Source organism: Octopus sinensis, linkage group LG1, assembly GCF_006345805.1.
Source record: "Octopus sinensis linkage group LG1, ASM634580v1, whole genome shotgun sequence".
In the NCBI taxonomy this organism is placed as follows: Eukaryota; Metazoa; Mollusca; class Cephalopoda; order Octopoda; family Octopodidae; genus Octopus; species Octopus sinensis.
The window spans coordinates 211,155,376-211,182,612 of NC_042997.1; the positions used below are offsets into that span (position 1 = coordinate 211,155,376).

The 27,237-nt window shown below is 41.2% G+C and overlaps 1 protein-coding gene across 1 annotated transcript in view; it reads left to right on the plus strand.

Annotated features, from left to right (window-relative positions):
• Window positions 1-27,237, plus strand: part of LOC115212753 (protein zer-1 homolog) — a 143,052-nt gene that overhangs the window by 42,704 nt on the left and 73,111 nt on the right. The gene's annotated exons all lie outside the window — the stretch shown is intronic.

The following is a 27,237-nucleotide window of genomic DNA, read 5'->3' on the forward strand; positions in this document are numbered from 1 at the left end:
TTCGGCAAAAGAGACCGAGAGAATAAGTACTGGGCTTACAAAGAATAAGTCCCGGGTCAATTTGCTCGACTAAAGGCGGTGCTCCAGCATGGCCGCAGTCAAATGACTGAAACAAGTAAAAGAGTAAAAAGAGATAGGAGCACTCTGTCGGTTACAACGACGAGGGTCCCAGCTGATGCGATCAAGGGAACAGCTTGCTCGTGGAATTAACGTGCAAGTGGGTGAGCTCTCCACAGACTTGTGTACCCTTAACGTGGTTCTCAGGGAGATTCAGCGTGACACGGTGTGTGACCAGGCTGGCCTTTTGAAATACAGGTCCTACTTGTTTTTGTCAGCTGAGTGGACTGGAGCAATGTGAAATAAAGTGACTGGATCAAGGGCACAATGCATCACCGGGAATTGAACTCACGACCTTATGATCATGAATGGAATGCCCTAACTCATTTCTTTACTACCCACAAGGGGCTAAACACAGAGGGGACAAACAAGGACAGACATAGGTATTAAGTTGATTACATCGACCCCAGTGCGTAACTGGTGCTTAATTTATCGACCCCAAAAGGATGAAAGGCAAAGTCGACCTCGGCGGAATTTGAACTCACAAAGTAATGGCAGACAAAATACCGCAAAGCATTTCGCCCGGCGTGCTAACGCTTCTCCCAGCTCGCCGCCTTGACTAGGCAGATGGCCTAACCACTAGGCCCTGTGCCTTCACTTATACAGCTGATGCACATATGTGTGCATATGCAAAAGAGTGTGACTTACACAGAATATAAATGATATCAAGAATTAAAGGGATTGAGTAAGAGTTTTACGAGTCCAACAGCTGTTTCTGGGAGCTTGGTGGTCCAAAATAATGATTGTAACTTGATTTCATCATCAGATACCACCAACCTCCTTTATCAGGGAAGAATTTTACAAGTCCAACTGCTGTTGGATTCTTAAAACTCTTACTCAACCCTTTTCATCCCTGATGTCATATATAACCTGTGTAAGTTGGTTTTCTACAGCTGGATGCCCTTCCTGATGCCAAGCACTCCGAGAGTGTAGTGAATGCTTTTACATGTCACCATAACGGGTGCCATTTGCGTAACACCAGTATCTATCACAATTGCAATATTGCTTAGCTTGATGGATCTTCTGTTCAAGCACAACATTATGCCAAAGGTATTGGTTATTGCCTCCGTGAGGCCCAACACTCGATAGGAACTCAGCCACTTTGCCCCTGTGAGGCCCATCGCTCAAAGGAACTCTGGTCACTTTGCCTATGTGAGACATGATGCTTGAAGGAACTCAGCCACTTTGCCTCTGGATGGCCTGACACTTGAAAGGAACTCAGCCACTTTTGTCTCTTTCAGGCCCAACACTTGAAAGGAACTCAGCCACCTTTGTCTCTTTGAGGCCCAACACTTGAAAGGAACTGAGCCACTTTTGTCTCTTTGAGGCCCAACATTTGATTCATAATAGTTAAAATAGCTTACAGAGAGGCAGGTGGGGTCAGTCGATGAAGATATTGATTGGGGGGAAAGAAAATAGGAAGGTCCTGAACTTGTGAGCACCATGAATGATGAAGGGGTTTGTCCCAGAATCTCCTAGGTCTCCCTCTTCTAAAGGTTCCATTCAACACTCCTTTATACAGCTGTCAGCTTCCATCATATGCTCATAGAAGCATAATCTTTTCCCTTGTACACTGATTGCTCTTCTTTCGTCCAATTCTTCTCTCTGCTTATTAACCCTCCAATGTTCATGCAAACTAACAATATATGTGCAGTGAAGTGTATCTACTTAATTTCTTCCTACTCTTTGCAAATCCTCTCTCTTCAAGATCCATATCTCATTACGGTGCAGCATTGCACATGCAATATGATACATTCTTATCACTCTCTCTCTCTCTCTCTCTCTCTCTCTCTCTCTCACTCACACATTACTCCCCTTCCTCATCACTCTCTTACACCAATCTCCCCCTGCCCTCACCCACTCCCATTGTACTGCAACTTCCCAAACACTTTACAAGTCATCAGCCCCTCTCCTGTCTCCCACTTCCAGTTGTGACTGACATGGCTACCTCACTAGTGTTGGTGCCTCAACATAAAGCAGCCAGTACACTCTATAAAGAGGTTGGAGACAATGTAAGGTGGAGAGCATTCTTTAGTCCTGTTGAGGGCATAACATCTTTAGTGGTGGTGCCAAACAAAGAATGCAGCCCCTGTACATGTGTGAAGTGGTTGGTATTGGGAAGGGCATCAACCAGCCAAATCAAGCATCCAAGCCCTGGGTTATTGGATCCTGTCAAACTGTTAAAGCCGTCCCAGTTTAGAGAGTGGATGCAAAATAATAATAATAAACGTTACTACTAAAGGCACAAAGCCTGAAAGTTTGGGGAAAGGGGGCTAGTCGATTACATCTCCCCCCCCAATACCTCACTGGTACTTAATTAATCAACCCTGAAAGGTTGAAAGGCAAAGTCGACCTCGGTGGAATTTCAACTCAGAATGGAGCAACGGGTAAAATGTTGCTAATTATTTCTGTTAGCTTGCCACATCATCATCATCATCACCAGTTAACGGCCGTTTTCCATGCTGGCATGGGTTGGATGGTTTGACTGGGGTCTGGGAAGCCATGGAGGCTGCACCAGGTTCCAGTCTGATCTGGCAGTGTTTCTACTGCTGGATACCCTTCCTAATGCCAACCACTCCAAAAGTGTAGTGAGTGCTTTTTACATGCTACCAGCATGGAAGCCAGTCAGGTGGTACTGGCATCGAATGGTGCTTTGTACGTGCTATCGGCACAAGAGCCAGTCGACCATTGGGGGTGGGGATGGCATCTACGACGTTCAAATGGTGCTTTTTACGTGTCACTGGCATGGAAGCACTGACATCGGCCACAACTACAATTTCCATTTGATTGTGATTTGATTTTTGATTTTGATTTAGATTTACTCAGTAGGTTTCCTCAAACCTATTGTTGCCCGACAATTTAAAGGTGCTTTTTAAATGGGCTGGTTATGCGACACTGGTGTAGGCTATCGCTGTGATCTCACTTTCTATGTCAGGTCTTCTCAGTCACAGCATACCTCCAGAGGTCTCGGTCTTTCGTCATTGCCTCTGTGAGGCCCGTTTGAAGGTCATGCTTCACCACCTCATCCTCTTCCTGGGTCTACCTCTTCCACAAATACCCTCCACTGTTAGGGTGTGACACCTCTTCACGTAGCTCTCCTCATCCTTACACAGCACATGACGATATCAGTGCAGTTGTCTCTCTTGTACACCACATCTGTTGCTTCTTATGTCCAACATTTCTCTCAGAGCGCTTACACTCTGTTGTGTATGCACACTGACATTACACATCTAGCGGATCATACTAACTTCATTTCATTCATGCCTATGCATGTCCTCCGCAGTCACGGCCCATGTTTCACTGCCATGGAGCATAGCAGTTCGCACACATGCATCATACAGTCTACCCTTCACTCTGAGCAATAAAACAATAATAATCCTTTCTACTAGAGGCACAAGGCCTGAAATTTTGGGGAAGGGATTAAATCGATTACGTTGACACCAGTGCGTAACTGGTACTTATTTCATTGATCCCGAGAGGATTAAAGGCAAAGTCAACCTCGGCAGAATTTGAACTCAGAATGTAGTGGCGGGCGAAATGCTGCTGATCATTTTGTCCAGTTTGCTAGTGATTTTGCCAGCTTGTTGCCTTAATAATAATAATAATAATAATAATAATAATAATAATAATGGTAATCCTTTGTACTATTGGCACATGGCCTGAAATTTGAGGGGAAGGGGGCTAGTCGATTACATGAACCCTAGTGCGTAACTTGTACTTAATTTATCGACCCCGAGGGGGTGAAAGGCAAAGTTGGCCTTGGTGGAATTTGAACTCAGAAAGTAAAGCTGGATAAAATGTTGCTAAGCATTTCGTCCGGTGTGCTAACGATTCTGCCAGCTCGCCGCCTTCAACAACAACAATAATGTTGATGATGATGATGCGTGATACATAAACTGTCGTGATCAGCCGTCAGAGTTCGATATGAGAATGTTTGCTCCGCCTAAAACAGGAATTTATACACACGCACGCACCTAGTATTTATGTATGCACTTATCTTTACAATAAATTTTTATATGGATATGGAAGCACTCCGTCGGTTACGACAACGAGGGTTCCGGTTGATCCGAATCAACGGAACAGCCTGCTCGTGAAATTAACGTGTAAGTGGCTGAGCACTCCACAGACACGTGTACCCTTAACGTAGTTCTTGGGGATATTCAGCGTGACACTCACAACGCCTGGTCTGGGAATCGAAACCGTGATCCTATGACCGCGAGTCCGCTGCCCAAACCACTGGGCCATTGCGCCTCCACAATTTTTTATAAAATGGAATAAATATATGGTGGAGGCTTGAGAATGATACAGTCGTAAATCGTCGTCTTACAAAACAAACAAGTTATACGTTAGTCTTTGGTTTCCTTTAATTAAATAAATTAATCAATTAACGAAGAATTGTATCGATGACTGCAATTTTCTTTAGTTGAAGTGTCGATGATACATTCACAAGGAAATCGAATTTAGTGAAACGTAGGTGGCCCAGAATTATACGTGTGTGTGTGTTCTTAAGGATCGTTTTGGTCGATTGTGTGTCTAAATGCAAGCTTCTACTTAATTCACAGCAGTGTGTTAACCTGTTGGAATTTAAACGGCCTATTATTATTTAATTGAGCTCTTAATTACTGTGGATATATGTATTATGTTTTGTTTTATGCAACACAACATCCCTCTCTTTCTCTTTAATTAAAGAGAGGGATGATACATAAAACAAAACACAATTATATATATATATATATAATGATGATGATGACATATATATATATATATAGGGAGAATTCACGAAAAAAACAAAAGACGAAGACAGTTGGTGTAAACAACAAACAGATAACGCTGGGGAAGCGAAAAAGTCTTTAACATTTCGAGCCTACGCTCTTCCGCAGAAAGGAACAAGGAGAGAAAATAAAGAATATGTAGTGGCTAGCGATCTATCATGGCGAATATATATATATATATATATATATATATATATTATATATATATATATATATATATACATTAAAAAATACATTAGAGGCTTCCATCATAGGAAAGCCTTGTGCTAGAAAGAGCAGTAGCAACTCAAACCACTAATCTTTTTTTTGTACTAGGCCACTGGTAATAATAATTTCTATAATTCTTATTACACCTAATATTATATATATATATATATATATATATTATGACTACTAGATCAGACATGACTTGCGCCTATTGTGTTAAAATATCCTAGTGTTCTTTTAGTTGAAATACTGCCATTGTATTTCCTTCCTGTTTCTATAACTACAGAAAGACTTCATTGCTGTTCCGAAGACACATTTGTTTTCATCATTTATTGTGCCTTCACCCATACACACATGGTCGTAGCCCCCACCCCCCGCTACTTATGCGCGTGTCGTTGCTATTTTGGTCGTCTTTCATCGTCGCTTGCACACACACACGCACGCAATATTGATACGGAATAGAACCAAAGTGTAACTAATATATATATATAGAGAGAGAGCACAGATAGTGTGTCTATAGCCAGCTGGAGGAGATATCTTCCTGGGGCTACAAACTACAGTAGCATCCACCCTTAGGGGTTAGCCATATTCAAATGGCAAATATGCGTCACGATATATATATATATATATATATACGCACACACATACTGTATTTATTATTACAGACATGAAACAAACTGTATGCAACTATATATATATATATACATACATAGTAGAGGGAACCACTATGTGGACACCCTTATGCTAGAAATAGATCCGCTATGGTCTTACCACTAAGAATGTTCTCTAGAAAAATTAGCAAAACAACCGAAACGTAATTGAGCTAAACATTTCTTAGTGGTAAGACCATAGCGGATCTATTTCTAGCATAAGGGTGTCCACATAGTGGTTTCCCTCTAATATGTATATAATGCAATTTTACTGAACTTTCAGTTTTTTTTATATGCTAGACCACTGGTGTGAAACCGATGTTAATTAAATTAATATCTAATTTCTTACCCTCATTTTAAATTTATATATATATATACTAGCAGTATCGCCCGGCGTTGCTCGGGTTTGTAAGGGAAATAACTATATAAGCATCTTTAGAGAGTTATAGCCAAAAAGTAGCAAAAATATGCATTAAAAATGGAAAAAAATGATGGTAAATTTTTTTTTAAAATCGTTGACTCATCGTAGACATTTTTAGAGAGTTACTTCCCTTATATAATAGCGAAAAAATGCATTAAAATGGAAAAAATGATGGTAAATTTTTTTTTAAATCGTAGACTCATCGTAGACGCGCGCTAATACCCAGAAGGGCTCGATATGAATCACGACTATAAGATACCCGGTTTTGGTTGAACTGCACCGCAATATGTGGGAGTAGTTAGGAATCTAAATCGTAGGAGACAGACACACAACTTCACTTTTATGTATAAAGATATATATATCTCAACATAGAAAGAAAATGCGAGAGGGACAGGTTTTATTACAGACTGGAACCAAAGTGTGTGTGTGTGTGTGTGTGTGTGTGTATTAGAAGAGAGTAATATAAACACACACACAATGGTTTTTATTGCAGATTGAAATCCAAATGTCTGTAGCTGTGTGTTTTAATTTTCTTGTAATATTTCCCATTTCCCACCAAACCGGTCCAAACATCCGACACACACACACACACACGATATTCGTTTTTTTTTTTTATATCGTCTCGGCTCTAGAACCTTCTACCAGCCTACACATACACACAAATACACGGTGCTACTGGCGAACAGAGGTCCCGGTGCGCACACGCGCAGTCGCGCATCCGCGCCAGCTAGCCGTGACTAGTCGATCCTACAACGACTACCGAGCAAAGTAAACACAAAAACACAAAGTAAATAATTTTTTAAACAAAGTAATTAACACAAAAACACAAAGTATGGATCGATTAGTCACGACTTGTTGGCGCGGATGCGCGTGTACCCGAGAGCGCGCATCGGGACCACTGTTCTCAAGTAGTACCCAAATATATTTATATATTTATATAAAACTCCACGTACTCGTTTTTTTTTTTGTTACACACGTTTAAATACTGCTCTCCCCCCCCCACTCTCTATGTATGTATGTATGTATGTGCGCGCGCGCATGTATATAGATAAAGAGAGAGAGAGAGATAATTGTTAGTAATTTCTCATTTTGCTCCCCCCCGCCCCAACCTCGACCCCTTCCGTGGGCTCTGTTGCCTTCTAATATATTCCTTCTATCTTAAAATGTTTCCCATAGAATGCTTTACCTTATTCTATTTACTCAATCTCATCGCACCTGTATTTACGTAATTGATTCCCGTCTCTTCTACCTGCCAATACTCGGTGTTTTATTTTAAATCTTCTCATCCAACTTACATAATAATGCGTCTTGTGTACGAAACGTTCTTGACTTTATTATTATTATTATTATTATTATTATTGTGTGACAATCACTAATGCTGTTGTTCAATTGCTTTCGTTAATAAACAATAATCCATACCGGAATGATTAAGGAATTAAGTGATCGTTAATCCTATTTCCGTGTTTGCTTACTCATATCAGTTGTTGTTGCTGTTGTTTGATTAAACTGTTTATAGCCTCAAGTCAGTGTTTTCCTAAATAGAAACTGATGTAATTCGACCGCAAGCATCAAAATAAATGTTTTATCAGCTGTGTTTTCATTTAGTTCCAACTGATAACAACAACAATAACGATAACAATAATGATAATAATAATAATAATAATAATAGAATGATTATTTTCCATTGTAAAGGTCAGAACTAATTTCCTTATAAATAATTTATCTTTTCATTGTTTTTCTGATTATATATACACATATATACACACATATACACATGCATACATATGTATGTATTGCACTGCTGTACTCAAGAAGGCCTGTGCACCCCCAGCACAATTGATAACGGTGCTGGTGTCACGTGAAAGGCACTCGTGTTGGTGTCACATTAAAAGTGCTAATTAACAGTCTCTGGAGTGGTTGGTGTTAGGAAAGGCATCTAGCGGTAGAAACCAACCCAGAAGAGACAACGGAGGCAGGTGAGGCCCCTGGCCTTACTGGCTCTGGTCAAACTATCCAAAGCATGCCAGCATGGAAAGCGAGCATTCTGTGATGCTGAGGATGTGTGCATGTATACATACAGGTACCTCCATGCATATACTTGTGTGTGGGTTTTGTTTTGAATATGATTTCTATCAGCAACAAAAGCTCCCTTTCTCAGTGCAGGACTGGTATCCTGGATTGGAATAATTTAGTGACCTAGGGCAGTGCTGCTTTTTTTTTTTTTGGCCAGTGTGCCAGGGAGCAGTAATATTTCTTAGTAATATTGACCTTTGAAGTTATGATGTGATTGAGAAGACCTGGCAACTAAAGTGAGATCGCAGCCACGCATGTCCGGCCCTGTTAAGAATAACCCTGATGCATTGAGCGATATGATTTGCTTGAGAAGACCAATTGAGTCAAGAAAAACCAATATTGTAGCTGTGGCCAGTGACCCCTGACTGGCTCCAATGCGGGTGGCATGTAAAAAGCACCCACTACACTCTCAGAGTGGTTGGCATAGGAAGGGCTTCCAGCTGTTGAAACATTGCCAGATCAGACTGGAGCCTGGTGCAGCTGCTGGCTCTCCAGACCTCACTCAAACCATCCAACCCATGCCAGCATGGAAAACAGACATTAAACGATGATGATGATGATGAATATATGTAATGAATATTATAAAAGTTGACAATTTTTTTTTATCTTGTATTTATTTTGTAAACAAATAATACAATCTTACACAAACATTTTATTATGTTTCTTTTCTGGAAAGTCGATGCATACCGGCAGCTGATGGCTCGCAGACCGGCACGAGTCTATGGACCACTGTTTTGAGTAGCACCGACCTAGGGTATAGTCACAGCTGACTGATAAACTATATCACCAGCTGTGGGGAGAACTTTTCAAAATGTTAACTTCTCAGCTTCATAATTATTACTAAGGTTGGCTTGCGAAGACATGTTGGGGCAAGCGAAATCGAAATCGAATTGAACCAGCCAGGATCCCTGATCTGGTGGTACGTAAAAAGCACTATCCGACTCGTGGCCGATGCCAGCGCTGCCTTGACTGGCTTCCGTGCTGGTGGCACATAAAATACTCCAATCCGACCGTGGCCGTTGCCAGCCTCGCCTGGCACCTGTGCAGATGGCACGTAAAAAGCTCCCACTACACTCACGGAGTGGTTGGCGTTAGGAAGGGCATCCAGCTGTAGAAACACTGCCAGATAAGACTGGAGCCTGGTGCAGCCTTCTGGCTTCCCAGATCCCCGGTCGAACCGTCCAACCCATGCTAGCATGGAGAACGGACGTTAAACGATGATGATGATGTTGCTTTTGTCTTTCATCCTTCTAGGAATGATGAAATAAGTCCTTGTCAAATCATCATCATCATCACTTAGCATCCGTTTTCCATGCTGGCATGGGTTGGACGGATTGACTGAAAACTGGTAAGCCGGTGGGGTCTGCACCAGGTTCCAATCTGATTTGGCAAGGTTTCTATGGCTAGATGCCCTCCCTAACACCAACCACTCTGAGGGTGTAGTGGGTGCTTTTTACGTGCCACTGGCATGAGTGCCATTGACCTGACACTGGCATCGGCCACAACTATGCAACTACGGTCTCACTTGGCTTGACGCATCAGCACAAGCACAGTGTATCATCACCCGTCACTGCCTCCATGAGGTGCAATGCTCGAATGGTGCCTTTTATGTGCCACTGGCAGAGGTGCCAGTCAGATGGCACTGGCATCGGTCACGACTATGATTTTAATATTGAGTGTAAATTGAAGTGATTATTCTTTCTCCTAATTTCAATGGGATAATGCAGTGGTTTTTGTCTATGGACCCCTAAAATTCCTAATTTACTTGGGTGTGGCCCCTCATAACCATTTGACATTTGAAAAAAATTCCAGCATATTTTTATAATTAAATATTAGGAATTGCATAAAAAAATTAAGATAGGTGCAGGAGTGGGTGTGTGGTAAGAAGCTTATTTCCCAACCTCATGGTTCTGGGTTCAGTCCCACTGTGTGGCACCTTGGGCTAGTGTCTTCTACTATAACCTCAGGCTGACCAAAGCCTTGTGAGTGGATTTGGTAGATGGGAACTGAAAGAAGCTTATCATCATCATCATCGTTTAACATCCGTTTTCCATGCTGGCATGGGTTGGATGGTTCGACCGGGGATCTGGGAAACTAGGCTCCAGTCTGATCTGGCAGTGTTTCTACAGCTGGATGCCCTTCCTAACGCCAACCACTCCGTGAGTGTAGTGGGTGCTTTTTACGTGCCACTGGCACAGGAGCCAGGCGAGGCTGGCAACGGCCACAATTGGTTGGTGCTTTTTACATGCCACCGGCACTGGTATCACAACTACAATTTTCATTGATTTTTTTTATATACACGTATATATTTTATGTGTGTCTGTGCTTGTCTCTCTCACCATTGCTTCACAACCAATGTTGATGTACTTGCGTCCTCATAACTTAGTGGTTTGGCAAAAGAGACCGATAGAATAAGTACTAGGTTTACAAAGAATAAGTCCTGGGGTCGATTTGTTCGACTAAAGGCAGTGCTCCAGCATGGCCGCAGTCAAATGACTGAAACAAGTAAAAGAATAAAAGAATAATAGAAACACATTTGGTGCATTGAAGAAGTACAAGCAATTTTGTTGCAGATAAATTTTACCAAAAAAATCTTCTGTGGACCTTTGAAGGGTCATATGGACGGACCCCAGTTGAGCAAAATTGGGATAGAAGTAAACAAGTCAACCACCAGGATGGCTTGTTGCTGTAGCATGGTCTGGAGAAGGCTTTTCATGAAGTACCGTAACGTATCACAAGCTACATGCGTCTTGCGAAAGGTCTTCTCCAGATCTGGGAGTCACTATGGAAACCTGATTTAGGCCAGGAGACCCTTCCACTTCATGGAATCGTTGACAATTTATCCCCCACACACTCCCCTCTTGTAAAATTTTTAAATAAAATTAAAAACTATACTCTTACTCTTTTACTTGTTTCAGTCATTTGACTGCAGCCATGCTGGAGCACCGCCTTTAGTCGAGCAAATCAACCCCAGGACTTATTCTTTGTGAGCCCAGTACTTATTCTGTCGGTTTCTTTTGCCGAACTGCTAAGTTTCGGGGACATAAACACACCAGCATTAGTTGTCAAGTGATATTGAGGGGACAAACACAGACACACAACGACGGGCTTCCTTCAGTTTCCACCCACCAAATCCACTCACAAGGCTTTGGTCAGCCTGAGGCTATAGAAGAAGACACTTGCCCAAGGTGCCACACAGTGGGACTGAACCCGGAACCATGTGGTTGGTAAGCAAGGCTACTTACCACACAGCCACTCCTGCACCTGTAGTGAATAAAAATTTCCTTGATTTAAAAATACTTCCAGCATATTTTTATGGTGTTATTTTTTCGAAAAGAAATATTTAAAGAAACTTAATGAAAACACTTAATGAAATTGATATCAATCAATATTCAGTCAATTATATTGATATAGTTGGAATATTTTATATAAATAATGTGTTTGGTGAATACTAGTTACCATTGCATTGGTATCTGGCTGGGAATTCATATATATCATCATCATCGTTTAACGTCCGTTCTCTATGCTAGCATGGGTTGGACGGTTCGACCGGGGATCTGGGAAGCCAGAAGGCTGCACCAGGCTCCAGTCTTATCTGGCAGTGTTTCTACAGCTGGATGCCCTTCCTAACGCCAACCACTCCGTGAGTGTAGTGGGTGCTTTTTACGTGCCACCTGCACAGGTGCCAGGCGAGGCTGGCAACGGCCACGGTCGGATTGGTGTATTTTATGTGCCACCGGCACGGAAGCCAGTCGAGGCGGCGCTGGCATCGGCCACGAGTCGGATAGTGCTTTTTACGTACCACCAGACCAGGGATCCTGGCTGGTTCAATTCGATTTCGATTTCGCTTGCCCCAACATGTCTTCACAAGCAAAGGGGGTTGGCATGGTGCCTGTCGTACGGTCGGATTGGAGTATTTTACGTGCCACCGGCACGGAAGCCAGTGGAGGCGGTGCTGGCATCGGCCACGAGTCGGATAGTGCTTTTTACGTACCACCAGACCAGGGATCCTGGCTGGTTCAATTCGGTTTCGATTTCGATTATATATATATATATATATGTATATATATATACACACACACACACACATATACATATATACACATAGATTTTCCTGTACACGTGAGACACAAACCCACATCTCTTTATTTCCACAAGTGTGCTAGCCAACTGCACCAATGTACAACCTTGCTTCTCTCTGTTAGATTTAAGAACTCTAATTCGTTCATAGTGTTGTTTTTGTAAACAAACTTTCAGGTGGTTTTACTGTGATGGTCTTTGTTAAGCGGCATCGATGTTCTGTAAATAATAATAATAATAAAGTAAAACCTATTGAGTCGAGTAATATCGCTGTTGTGGCTTATGTCAGTGCCGCCTGACTGGCTCCCATGCTGGTGGCACGTAAAAGGCACCCACTACACTATTGGAGTGATTGGTGTTAGGAAGGGCACCCAGTTGTAGAAACCATGCCAAATCAGATTGGGGCCTGGTATAACCTCCTGGCTTGTCAGTCCTAAGTCAAACTGTCCAACCCATGCCAGTTTGGAAAGCGGAGGCTAAATGAAGATAATTAAAGATTATAAGCAATCACCGTGCAATGACTAAAGAAAATAGTCTGATAATGGGGCTTATAAGCCATTGATGGTAAAAAGTAGGTTTTCCCGTATGTGTGGGATCATCACAGTAAAAGCACATATATTTTTATACACGCACACACACATACATACGTGCATGCATACATACATACATACATACGTACATGCATACATACATGCATACATACATCATACATACATACATACATACATACATACACACATATGTACGTACGTATGATCCAGGTGTAGGAAGAAAGTCAGCTTCAAGCAGTCTGAAGTAAATAGAAAAAAAACAACTTTCAGAGACAAGAGTGGTTTATTGAGATGGAAGGGTGCAGGTTTTTTTTTCATATTGAAGTATGATAAACAGTAAAAAGTTCATTTTATATTTCCCGATAGGTGGCCATGGTTGCTGGGTGTGCAAATATGAACAACCCTCCATGTGTTAACATGTACCTCCTTATTACAATGTAAACATTTATTCAATCAAGATATCCTTCACTTGAAGAGTAGCCTGTGGTACTCACCTCTCTTGGGTATTTATCACTTCTGAGGTTCCGTTCACTATGGAACATATGTAGCCCAAATCTTATCTACTCTGCTCCTTAACTCTTCATCATCATCGTCATCATCGTTTAACATCCGCTTTCCATGCTGGCATGGGTTGGACGGTTTGATTGAGGGCTGGCGATCCAGAAGGCTGCACCGGGCTCCAGTCTGATCTGGCAGAGTTTCTACAGCTGGATCCCCTTCCTAATGCCAACTACTCCGAGAGTGTATATATAACTCTTGTATATGTACATATATCACGTGATCACTTGACCGACCAGGCTATCAGATGTTGCTACACATCGCTGTTCACAATGTGCTTCGCATTGTTTTAGCCTTCAAATGACGCTACCCCGCTGGCTAAGCGAGCAGGCCAACAGAAGAAAGAGTGAGAGAAAGTTGTGGTGAAAGAGTACAGCAGGGCTCGCCACCCCCTGCCGGAGCCTCGTGGAGCTTTAGGTGTTTTTGCTCAATAAACACTCACAACGCCCAGTCTGGGAATCGAAACAGCGATCCTACGACTGCGAGTCCGCTGCCCTAACCACTGGGCATTGCACCTCCATATACACACACATATATATATATATATTATATATATATATATATATATATATATATATACGTACGTATACACACACCAAATAAATGAGTAACAATTAAAGGACAGGTGTCAGTCCATTACAGCCATTTCTAACGAATTTTTTAATTGATTAACGAGTATATTATATCATTACAAAAACTATTTTCTTCAGATGACTGCAGGAATCTTACAATGAAGGACGTTTAAAATAATTTTTAAAAGATCATTTAAAAACCACAGCGACATACATATTCAGTGATTCTGCTACTAGTGTAGTTGCAATTAGCTCTGAATAGTAGCTGAAGAGCAGATTATATAATCAATTGGGTTAAGTTGACTGCATACATTACCTGAATATCATTCTGTCAGTACTTCCGTACCGAGGGAGTCATATAAAAATTGTTGTGTGTGCATTTCATTCTGACCTAACTAGGTACCTCAACTTTAAGTACCTTATTCAACTAAATCTTGTTTGGAGTGGCTGTGTGGTAAGAAGCTTGCTTCCCAACCACATGGTTCTAGGTTCAGTTCCACTATGTGGCACCCTAGGCAAGTGTCTTCTTCTATAGCCTTGGGCCAATCAAAGCCTTGTAAGTGGATTTGGTAGACAGAAACTGAAAGAAGCCTGTTGTATGTATAGGTCCACCTGACTGGCTCCTGTGCCGGTGGCACTTAAAAAGCACCATTTGAACGTGTTCATTGCCAGGCCCGCCTTACTGGCTCTTGTACCATACTAACGTGATTGTTGCCTGTTCTGCCTAACTGGCTCCCGTGCCAGTGGCACATAAAAAGAACCATAGGAACGTGATTGTTGCCAGACCTGCCTTACTGGCCCCTGTGCTAGTGGCACGTAAAAGCACCCACTACACTCTTGAAGTGGTTGGCGTTAGGAAGGGCATCCAGCTGTAGAAACTCTGCCAGAACAGATTGGAGCCTGGTGCAGCCACTGGCTCTCCAGACCTCAGTCAAATCATCAAACTCATGCCAGCATGGAAAGTGGACGTTAATCGATGATGATGTGTGTGTGTGTCTGTGTTTGTTCTCCCACCATCACTTGACAACTGATGTTGGTGTGTTTACGTCCCCGTAACTTAGCGGTTCGGCAAAAGAGACCGATAGAATAAGTACTAGGCTTACAAAGAATAAGTCCTGGGGTTGATTTGCTCGGCTAAAGGCAGTGCTCCAGCATGACCACAGTCAAATGACTGAAACAAGTAAAAGAGTATCTGTACACACTCGCATCTGCCCCATCTCGCATCTTATCCCTGTTAAGTCATTCCTCTCTTTCATCTTCCTAAAACCCATTTGTTTGTCACTCTTCTAACTATGGCACTATTCACCTTCTGTACTCCTATGTGAGCAGAATCTGCACATATTCCATCCTACCTTTTGTGCTGCCAGTTATCCCTCTCTTGGAACCACTTCATTTGACATCCATCCATCATTCTCAATAGCATCACTTCTCACATTATTTTCCACTGATGACCCCTTTTCTGTGCCACAAATTATTTCTCCTGAGCTACAATGTCTTATCTCATCCTTAGTACCTTCTTTTTTTCTGCTCATCATTCTCAACATCTTGTACCATGAGGATATTTCTGACATCTCATCACTGCCATCCTTATCTCTCTTCCTAGCTACTCTTATCCAACTTTATATAATGTGGGGTAGCTGTGTACCTGCTCTATAGCAACATGCTTGTTCCTGTGCCGCTATCAAACTTTGGCCTGTTCGCATCTGGTATAGAGCCCCCACTCACTTGAGAGAGCCTTTCCTTTGTCTTGTTAGTTACTTGGTGGACTCTACGAGTTTCAGTACCAAGAAAAACATCCAGTATATGCTGCCAAGAGATTGGCACTAGGAAGGGCATCAGGCATCTGACCATCCACCCCTGGGTAGCAGTAGCTTTTCCTTTCTTTCACACCCTTCATTGCTCTCTCTACAATACTTGTTTCTTTATTACCCACAAGGGGCTAAACACAGAGGGGTCAAACAAGGACAGACATGGGTATTAAGTCGATTACATCGACCCCAGTGCGTAACTGGTACTTAATTTATCGACCCCGAAAGGATGAAAGGCAGAGTCGACCTCGGCGGAATTTGAACTTGGAACGTAACGACGGACGAAATACCGCTAAGCATTTCGCCCGGCGTGCTAACGTTTCTGCCAGCTCGCCACCTCTCTTTACAATACTGCTGCCATCTTGCATGGCTATTTCTGCTGTTGGCTTCACATGTGATGGATCCTTTTGTTATTTTCCTCATTCAACATCCTCTCAATAACACATCCATGTCTCTTTATTCTTTCTTTTCTGTAACATTAAGGCAAAATGTTCCACCATCGTTCCGAATACACGTCTCAACGACATCTCGGCTTTCTCTGGCACACTCTCATAAAATAACACAACACTCTCCACCTCTCATTCCCATAATCCTCATATCCCAGAGCATCTACGAACCCCTTACTTTCTGATTCTTCTCCAGCTAAGTATACCTGCTGGCCATTTTCTCTTCTAATGGCTTCATTATACACTCTTACTCATTTATACACTCACTCTGCCTGTCTGTCTGTCTGTCTCTCGCTCTCTCTATACACACGCACACACACATACACAATATATATGTATATGTATCAAGAAGACTGATACCACACAGCAGAAGCATTAAGGCCCCCACATCCCCTGGTGAATGTCCTGTGCTGGTCCCCACATAAAAAGTACTTGAGCTGGTGCCACATAGAAGTGCCATGTTAAAAGCCCCCAGCCACTTTCTGTAAAGTGGTTGGCATTAGGAAGAGCATTCAACTGTAGAAACCATGCCAAATTACTAACCAAACTGGAATCTGGTGCAGCTTTCCAATATATACACACATACATACATTATACATACAATTGTGTATGTATATATATATATATATATAATATATATATATATATATATATATAATATAATATATTATATATGTTATATTTCGGAATGGTCATATTGCCAGTTTAGCCAATAAAAACACACGCACTATATATTTGGTGTTATTTTGCTTCAGTGATATTTATTTTTTACATTAATCTTAATCTTATTTCGGCAAAATACAAAATGGCTGACGGTTAGTAAGGAGAGACACAAGTAAGTGAGAAGAAAACAAAGGACCACTGATGCGGTCACAGAGTGTGACGAAAAACTTTGGCCGAATAAGATTAAGATTAATGTAAAAAATAAATTCACTGAAGCAAAATAACACCAAATATATAGTGCGTGTGTTTTTATTGGCTAAACTGGCAATATGACCTTCCGAAATATAACAATATCTGTTTTCAACACACGACTTCACATAAAAATCTTGCACAACAAATATTTAAACGTAATAATATATATATATATATATATAATAAAATATATATATATATATAATATATATAATATAATATATATATATATATATATATATATAATATATATATAATATAATATATATATTTTCATTATTTTATATCTGCTTCTCTGGGTTGGTCAGTTTCTTTTGCACTCATTTTTTTTTTCAATTCAGTTTTTATTGGCTCAAAAAGCAAAAGCAAGGACATGGAGCTATGTACAGGGAGGGTGGTCATACAAAGAGTTCAGGCCATTTCTGGTCAAGAGAGACTTTGAACTGAGCATTTGTCGGCATCATTTCTTTTCTCACTAATGATTGAGAGAAAACTGCTGATTTCTATTGTGTATGAGATGGTTTTTATAGCTAGTTAGATGCCCTTCCACTTTACAGCAAGGATTGGGTGCATCTTACAGCAAGGACTGGGTGCACTTTACCAACCACTTTACAGAAAGGACTGGGTGCATCTTACAGCAAGGACTGCATGCACTTTACCAACGGCTTTAATGTAAGGACTTGGTGCATCTTACAGCAAGGACTGGGTGCACTTTACTAACCACTTTACAGCAAGGACTGGGTGCACTTTACCAACCACTTTACAGAAAGGACTGGGTGCATCTTACAGCAAGGACTGCATGCACTTTACCAACTGCTTTAATGTAAGGACTGGGTGCATCTTACAGCAAGGACTGGGTGCACTTTACCAACCACTTTACAGCAAGGACTGGGTGCATTTTAACCAACCACTTTACAGCAAGGACTGGGTGCACTTTACCAACCACTTTACAGCAAGGACTGGGTGCACTTTACCAACCACTTTACAGCAAGGACTGGGTGCACTTTACCAACCACTTTACAGCAAGGACTGGGTGCACTTTACCAACCACTTTACAGCAAGGACTGGGTGCACTTTACCAACTACTTTACAGCAAGGACTGGGTGCACTTTACCAACCACTTTACAGCAAGGACTGGGTGCACTTTACCAACCACTTTACAGCAAGGACTGGGTGCACTTTACCAACCACTTTACAGCAAGGACTGGATGCACTTTACCAACCACTTTACAGCAAGGACTGGGTGCACTTTACCAACCACTTTACAGCAAGGACTGGGTGCACTTTACCAACTACTTTACAGCAAGGACTGGGTGCACTTTACCAACCACTTTACAGCAAGGACTGGGTGCACTTTACCAACCACTTTACAGCAAGGACTGGGTGCACTTTACCAACTACTTTACAGCAAGGACTGGGTGCACTTTACCAACCACTTTACAGCAAGGACTGGGTGCACTTTACCAACCACTTTACAGCAAGGACCGGGTGCACTTTACCAACCACTTTACAGCAAGGACCGGGTGCACTTTACCACCACTTTACAGCAAGGACTGGGTGCACTTTACCACCACTTTACAGCAAGGACTGGTGCACTTTACCAACCACTTTACAGCAAGGACTGGATGCACTTACCAACCACTTTTTACAGCAAGGACTGGGTGCACTTTACCAACCACTTTACAGCAAGGACTGGGTGCACTTTACCAACTACTTTACGGCAAGGACTGGGTGCACTTTACCAACCACTTTACGGCAAGGACTGGGTGCACTTTACCAACCACTTTACAGCAAGGACTGGGTGCATTTTACCAACCACTTTACAGCAAGGACCGGGTGCACTTTACCAACCACTTTACAGCAAGGACTGGGTGCACTTTACCAACAACTTTACAGCAAGGACTGGGTGCATCTTACAGCAGGGACTGGGTGCATCTTACAGCAGGGACTGTGTGCATCTTACAGCAAGGACTGGGTGCATCTTACAGCAGGGACTGGGTGCACTTTAACAACCACTTTACAGTAAGGACTGGGTGCATCTTACAGCAGGGACTGGGTGCACTTTAGCTACCACTTTACAGCAAGGACTGGGTGCACTTTAGCAACGACTTTACAGCAAGGACTGAGTGCATCTTACAGCTAGGACTGGTGCACTTTAGCAACCACTTTACAGTAAGGACTGGGTGCATCTTACAGCAAGGACTGGGTGCACTTTACCAACCACTTTACAGCAGCGACTGGGTGCACTTTAGTAACCACTTTACAGCAAGGACTGGGTGCATCTTACAGCAAGGACTTGGTGCACTTTAGCAACCACTTTACAGCAAGGACTGAGTGCATCTTACAGCTAAGACTGGGTGCACTTTAGCAACTACTTTACAGCAAGGACTGGGTGCACTTTAGCTACCACTTTACAGCAAGGACTGGGTGCACTTTAGCAACGACTTTACAGCAAGGACTGGGTGCACTTTAGCAACTACTTTACAGCAAGGACTGGGTGCACTTTAGCTACCACTTTACAGCAAGGACTGGGTGCACTTTAGCTACCACTTTACAGCAAGGACTGGGTGCACTTTAGCAACCACTTTACAGTAAGGACTGGGTGCATCTTACAGCAAGGACTGGGTGCACTTTACCAACCACTTTACAGCAGTGACTGGGTGCACTTTAGTAACCACTTTACAGCAAGGACTGGGTGCATCTTACAGCAAGGACTTGGTGCACTTTAGCAACCACTTTACAGCAAGGACTGAGTGCATCTTACAGCTAAGACTGGGTGCATCTTACAGCTAAGACTGGGTGCATCTTACAGCTAAGACTGGGTGCACTTTAGCAACTACTTTACAGCAAGGACTGGGTGCACTTTAGCAACCACTTTACAGCAAGGACTGGGTGCACTTTACCAACCACTTTACAGCAAGGACTGGGTGCACTTTAGCAACTACTTTACAGCAAGGACTGGGTGCATTTTACCAACCACTTTACAGCAAGGACTGGGTGCACTTTACCAACCACTTTACAGCAAGGACTGGGTGCACTTTACCAACCACTTTACAGCAGGGACTGGGTGCACTTTAATAACCACTTTACAGCAAGGAGTGGGTGCATCTTACAGCAAGGCTGGATGCACTTTAGCAACCACTTTACAGCAAGTACTGGGTGCAACATACAGCAATGACTGGGTGCACTTTACAGCAAAGGCTAGGTGCACTTTACCAACCACTTTACAGCAACGACTGGGTGCCTCTTATTGTGCCACCAGCTCCAGAGAGACTCTCTCCCCGGACAAAAGTTTCCCTTCTGTCCTCTCCACCCTGCTACACAGATTGCTGCCAATGTAGCTTGTTGCACAGTCAATGTTTTCTTTGTGGGATTAAGGTAAATTCCTATGAAACTTAATCAAACCCCTCAACTTCCCAGATTTCATAGTAACATTAATCCTTCAGGTTAAAGCTAAACCATGTCTGATCTATTAAATCTGTTGGTTTACAGCTCAGCACTTAATTGACCTGTACTCTAAAGAGGATCAATTAGTAATTACTCTAAATGTATTGCATTGCTTTTACTTTTCCAAATCATAGGAATATATATAAATATTGGGTTGGTGCATAATTATTGCGGCTTCTTTTCAACAAATTTTATTCAACAAAAACAGTGACAATGTTTAACCAAAAATGTCTTTAAATGATTATTCTGAACATCTGCCAAGCAAATGGGAAGCAGTAATTGAAGTAGATGGTGAATATGCTCCGGAATAATCATTTAAAGATGTTTTTGTTACATGTTGTTATTGTTTTTGTTGAATAAAATTTGTTGAAAAGAAGCCGCATTATTATGCACCAACCCAATATATATATAATATATATATATATATATTACACGTATATGTATATGTATACGTGTATATATATGTATATATATATGTATATAGATATGTATGTATATAGTATATATATACAAATATATATATATATATATTTATATAATACGTATATATATATATATATATATATATATATATATATATGTATTATATACGTATATATATATATATACGTATACATATATGTGTACATATATATATATACGTATATAATATTATATATATATATATGTGTGTGTGTATATATACATGTTATATACTATACGTATACATATATATATATATATATGTGTATATATACATGTATATATATAATATATATATATACGTATACATATATATATGTGTATATATACATGTATATATATATACGTATACATATATATATATATACGTATATATATATACCTATTATATAAAATCCGTTCTGTCTGTCTGTCTTCTAGGATCTCGGGCATCCTCCATCCAATTGCGCTCAAATTTGATATGTAAATACCGACGGTGTTAGGTCATGTATAAGTCTTGAAAAAATATCAAAAATCCATTCCAGGTGAGAATGCGATCGATAAAGCTTTGGGAACGTGCATTTGTACGCGCAAGTACATCAGCTGTTGTGATCGATATTATGCATACGTGAGAAAGATGCATGTGCAGTTTGCGCAAAAAAAGTCAAGGAGCAGGGGATGTTGTTTTTATTTCCCGCATGCCATTGATTCCATCGGACTGTGTTTACCCGATGAAACACCTTCAATTCCCTATTCGCCTGAGCTTCACGAAGACCATCAACAAAGCACAGGGGGCAGTCATTGAAAGTCGTGGGGTTGGACCTCAGCACTCCCTGCTTTTTGCACTGACAACTGTATGTGGGCTGTTTGAGGGTTGGCTGTTTGACAAACCTTTTCTACTACGCTCCAGACTGAGTGACAAGGAATGTGGTTTACAAGGCTGCGCTCCACTAGCTTTTTCATGCCCTTGAACATCCCGTAAAGTAAGTTAGCTTAAAATTAGTTACTTAGTTCCCTGGGTTGTTGCTTTTCATCAAAAATTGCCCCAAGTTGATTTCATACATGTTTTATCGGATAAACTTATTTTTGTCCCGGGTACATTCTCATAAATTCATCCTGCTTTTCCATTTAGATTTACCTCTAGCTAACCCATTTGCAGGCATCATTTTTGTCTTGCTTTTCTTCCGTCAAACTGTACATAACTGCACCTTCCATTTTTGTTGTTTTTGTACTGCTTAAAGGCACGTTTCTTTCCTGCCAAGCTTACTGTTTAAACCATGTTTGTGTTCTCCCAGTCAACAGCCTTATCATTACTGGTACTTTAAACTCTTCGGTTGCATATCTGTGTGAATAAAATCGTTTTTCTTTGGAATAGAAAAAAGCCTATCTTTATTTCTTCTTTTGCTGGTGTCTCAAATTTAGGTTAAATCAATGTTTCTCAAAGAGGAGGCCTATGGGACGGTCGGACAAGTTGTTTTGAGAAAATTTGGTTTAAATATTTGTCAACTCAGCACCACCCATTGGACGGGGCAGGGGGGGGGGGGCGTTTTGCTCGTATATATATATGTATATATATATATATATATATTCTGTTGTGTCTGGAGAGAGTCATTCTCTTTTAGTGCCTTATAATTTAACACAGTCGCTGGTAAAATTTCCACTTCTTTTTTACTTGTCTAAAATTTTCGTTGCGTCTTGCAACCGTTTCAATAGTTTTGACAATATATATATATTCATTACGCATTCTAGAATCTCTTTAAGGCTTCCAGAAACTTCATGCTTTCAAAATTGCCAAACCCAAAAGCTAAAATAGTCTTAGTCAAAGTATGTATTCAGTTTGGTCTGAGATAAATTCACTTATGGCTGTACTGTGTTTAAAGAGAGTTTATCAGAAAGAGTTGAAAAATTGTCCTGGCAGGAGTTTGCAAGAATCCCTGATGCATTTCAGCCTTTTTGAGCCTCGTCAATGATATATACTTGCAGCCAGCCATATCTATAGATACAATTTAAGAAATAGGGAATATGCTTGGTGAATAACCAATGGGCTGAATAAATAATCCGTTATGGCTAGAAGAGTTCTTCATTTCTGTTTTCTTTATGTTCAGTTAGAAAATTTCTGTCAGTTAACCCTTTCATTACCAACCCAACTGAAACCAGCTCTGAGTACAAATGTGTTGTTTTCATAAGTTTTGAATGAAAATCTTCCACCAAACCTTAGTCACAATTTATGTTCCTAACACTAGCTTAATGATGACTAAGTTATTTTACTAAATTCTTTGTTATATCTAAAGTAATTGAAAGAAACACAGAGCATCTAAAATAAAAAATACAGTAACGAAAGGGTTAATCCCAATTTTTTTTTTTTTTAAATGTATTTTCTGTATATGGAGGGAGCACTATCAAAATGAAGATTATCCTCAGCCTGTGCAATCATGTTTGTAATGCATGATTAAACCCTTTATTTGTGCTGGGCTGTACAACCAACTACTCCCCCCATCTTCTGCTGCTGCTGCTGCTGCTTAATTCCCCACCCCTCTTTTTTTCTTTTGTTTCCTTGGTGAGGTGGGACTGGATTTTTTTTTTCCCTCAATAATTTAATCTTTTATGCTTTTAATGTTTTTCCTCTTTCTTCTCTTCCTGTAAAAATATGTTGTTATAAAATGTAATTCAAAGGTTTCCCCCCCCCAAAAAAAATAAAAGAAGAAGAATGGTACGATTATGTCAGTAATTTGTTCCAAGACCTGCAGCTTAACTTGAAAAGTAATCCAGTTAAGCAACTAGAACACAAACGCCGACTCTGTTTGTGGCATCTACAATGTCTCCTAAAAATAATTAAAACCGTCTCACAATGATTAAGATTTTCTCAGCAGCAACAAAACCATCATAAACCATATTTGGCTGACATATCTGTCACACACACACACACACACGCAGCTCGTCTCTTCCTCACACCTAACATCTACTTCTACTTCTCTCCATATCTCACTGAGTTCTTACATACCGATTCATGCAGGTTGCATGGATCACACCCAACACAGCCTACCTCTGCGCATCTCTCTACAATGCTCTCTCTGTCACTACGATGCAGCCCATCGTGTTTTTTTACACCTGCTTCATACAGCTGCCTCTTTGCAACGGGGGCAAAAAATAAATTCATTTTATTAACAGACATAACAACTCTGAGAATTTCCTCCAAATGTTATTTTGGTACTTTAGTGACTCCACTTTCACTACAAACACTCATTACTGAATACGTTCACTCTGTCACTATATACATTTAACTACATGCATTCAACCCTTTCTACACACATCTTCTACATATATATACTTTCCATAACCATTGCTCAATGCGTTTACTATTTATACTCTATACATGGTGTATGCAGACTCTATACATTTGTTATATATGCTGTTCATTTTCTATATATACCCTGTACATTTACTATATATGTTCTATACCTGTACTATATTATCATCATTTACGTCCAGCATGGAAAGTGGATGTTAAACATGATGATGATACATAAATGTATGGCCTGCTCGCTTAGCCAGCAGGGTTGCGTCATTTGAAGACTAAAACAATGCGAAGCACATTGTGACCAGCGATGTGCAGCAACATCTGATAGCCTGATCAGTCACGGTGATAAATCATTCAATATCTACGAAGGCGGCGAGCTGGTAGAAACGTTAGCACGCCGGGCGAAATTCGTAGCCGTATTTCGTCTGTCGTTACGTTCCGAGTTCAAATTCCGCCGAGGTCGACTTTGCCTTTCATCCTTTCGGGGTCGATAAATTAAGTACCAGTTACGCACTGGGGTCGATATAATCGACTTACTCCCTTTGTCTGTCCTTGTTTGTCCCCTCTGTTTTTAGCCCCTTGTGGGTAGTAAGAAATATATATATATCTACACACACACACACCACACACGCAGCTCGTCTCTTCCTCACACCTAACATCTACTTCTACTTCTCTCCATATCTCACTGAGTTCTTACATACCGATTCATGCAGGTTGCATGGATCACACCCAACACAGCCTACCTCTGCGCATCTCTCTACAATGCTCTCTCTGTCACTACGATGCAGCCCATCGTGTTTTTTTACACCTGCTTCATACAGCTGCCTCTTTGCAACGGGGGCAAAATAAATTCATTTTATTAACAGACATAACAACTCTGAGAATTTCCTCCAAATGTTATTTTGGTACTTTAGTGACTCCACTTTCACTACAAACACTCATTACTGAATACGTTCACTCTGTCACTATATACATTTAACTACATGCATTCAACCCTTTCTACACACATCTTCTACATATATATACTTTCAATAACCATTGCTCAATGCGTTTACTATTTATACTCTATACATGGGTGTATGCAGACTCTATACATTTGTTATATATGCTGTTCATTTTCTATATATACCCTGTACATTTACTATATATGTTCTATACCTGTACTATATATATCATCATTTAACGTCCAGCATGGAAAGTGGATGTTAAACAATGATGATGATACATAAATGTATGGCCTGCTCGCTTAGCCAGCAGGGTTGCGTCATTTGAAGACTAAAACAATGCGAAGCACATTGTGACCAGCGATGTGCAGCAACATCTGATAGCCTGATCAGTCACGGTGATAAATCATTCAATATCTACGAAGGCGGCGAGCTGGTAGAAACGTTAGCACGCCGGGCGAAATTCGTAGCCGTATTTCGTCTGTCGTTACGTTCCGAGTTCAAATTCCGCCGAGGTCGACTTTGCCTTTCATCCTTTCGGGGTCGATAAATTAAGTACCAGTTACGCACTGGGGTCGATATAATCGACTTACTCCCTTTGTCTGTCCTTGTTTGTCCCCTCTGTTTTTAGCCCCTTGTGGGTAGTAAAGAAATATATATATATCTACACACACACACACACACACTCTCTACATTTACTATCATCATCATCTGGTTCTTGTTTAAATGATACTAAGGTGGTTTGCTGAGATGGAAACCAAGTTGTTTTAGTTGATAACTGCCATAAACAGCTGGTTTTGGCAGGGAAGTTCTATGAGTGGAGTTATCGGTATGGCTTGTGTGAGTTATGCAGAGAGTGCTTTTAGATTTACTGGTCAAAGAATTGAAAGTGACAAAAGCTTGATGCCACAGGATATTAGGAAATTCTGCGTGTCCCATTGTTTGTTCAACGATCCGACCAATAGTGTTAACAGAAAAAAGATGTTCAGGTTGTAGTTTGGAGTGGGCAATAACAAGTGACAGGTGCTGTGTAGAGGCAGCAACTGGTTTAGGATGGGCACAGGGTTGAGGAATATTCTGGCAGAAGAAGAAGAGCAGATTCCTCATCATCTTAATTCACCGGATGAAAAAAGTAGAGAGTACAAGGAAAGCCTTGGAGTTAGGAAACCAATCCATATGGGGGCAGGATTGGAGGCCAGGGAAATTGCCATAGAAGATGCTGGGGACAAAGCTTCCAACTATATTAGTTGACACTGATTCTGGCTCTGGCTAATCTTCAGTGGTGAAGCGGAAGTGACATCATTAACTGTCATGCTGTCATCACTTCATCTTGTTACTAATTCTATCTCTCTCTCTCTCTCTCTCTCTCTCTCATGCATTACTTGTTTTACTACCTCCCCCTCTCTCTAGCAATCCTTTTTCTATTACTCTCCCACGTGTCAAAGTCACTTTTTCCCTGATTCTCTCTCTCTCATTCTCTCTTCTACCTGTCAAGGTACACAACACCAACCTAACAATAGGGTAGGCAGGAGTCCTCAGTGCAGCCTCTCTAGTGATGGTGCCACAATAACACAGGGGTTGGCAATAGGAAGGGCATAAGGCTGTATAGAAAACACATCAGTGATGGAAGATGCCAGAAGTGACCTGGTGTCTGGGAGGGCAGTGACTCTGAACAATAACAATGTGTCTAACCCATGCCAGCATGGCAAAGTGGATGTAAAATAGGTGCAGCTGTGGCTGTGTGGTAAAAAGTTTGCTTCCCAATCATGTGGTTCTGGGTTCATTCCCACTGTGTGGCACCAGGTCAACCAGAGCCTTCTGAGTGGATTTGGTAAACAGAAACTGAAAGAAGCTCATTGCCTGCTTGACAGCCAGTGTCGGTGTGGTTACATCCCTGTAGCTTAGCTGTTCAGCGAAAGGGATTGATAAAATAAGTA